Source organism: Gavialis gangeticus, unplaced genomic scaffold (genome assembly GCF_001723915.1).
Source record: "Gavialis gangeticus isolate Ggan-Ray unplaced genomic scaffold, GavGan_comp1, whole genome shotgun sequence".
In the NCBI taxonomy this organism is placed as follows: Eukaryota; Metazoa; Chordata; order Crocodylia; family Gavialidae; genus Gavialis; species Gavialis gangeticus.
Genome location: NW_017728997.1, coordinates 30,058,082 through 30,058,896, shown reverse-complemented (window position 1 = coordinate 30,058,896; position 815 = coordinate 30,058,082).

Genomic DNA, 815 nt, shown 5'->3' with positions numbered 1-815 from the left:
GTGCTGCAAGGTAGGAGTCTGGGGGTGGGACTTCCAGTCCCAATGTGGCGATCAGGGGGTGGGGTGCTTGTCAAGGGGTGGGGCCACCATTGCAGCCCTCAACAGCTCACCAAAACTCATTAAGTGTCCCTCCAGCCAAAAAATTTCTTGCCCCTGAACTAAATAATAGCAAAAAAAATGTCTGCCTTTGCAAGCTTTCAGGCCCAAGCACCCTTCCTCAGGTATAGGAGAATTCAAAGATTTTAGAAGTTCTCCCAGGTAGAAATGAAACTTCATTTTGTACAGGGGACATAAAAAACAGTAAGGAAACAGGGTATAACAGTTCATTTAAAAAAAGGTTGTTCTGTGAGTATGAGAAGCAGGCACAGACAATAGGCTGAAGCAGTCTTGTTACCTGATGGTGTTGAATTGTGCTTCTATCTTGGTCAGCTGTGAAGTTTTCATTTCAAAATGGCTAATTACGATATGTTTTATGTTTTGGGGATATTGTTTTTAGCCGTGTTGGTCTAAAAGCATAGGCAAACAAAACTCTTGGGGTAGAGGTGATATCTTTTATGTGTGTTTTTGTGTAATATAATGTAATGTAATATAATATCACAAGCTTTCACAGGCTCACAAAAACTTGTGCTATAATATATACTTTCACACTTAGGATAGATTTGCACCTTGTAGACTAACCAATCTTCTGCTTTGTATGTTAGTGCTTAACAAGTAGCTTTTACTATATGTAACAATAGGCTCATTCTTTGCTAGGTAAATGATGTGTCAGTAACTGCAGTTCATTTTTTTTTTTTACCTTGATATGAGTATTTTAT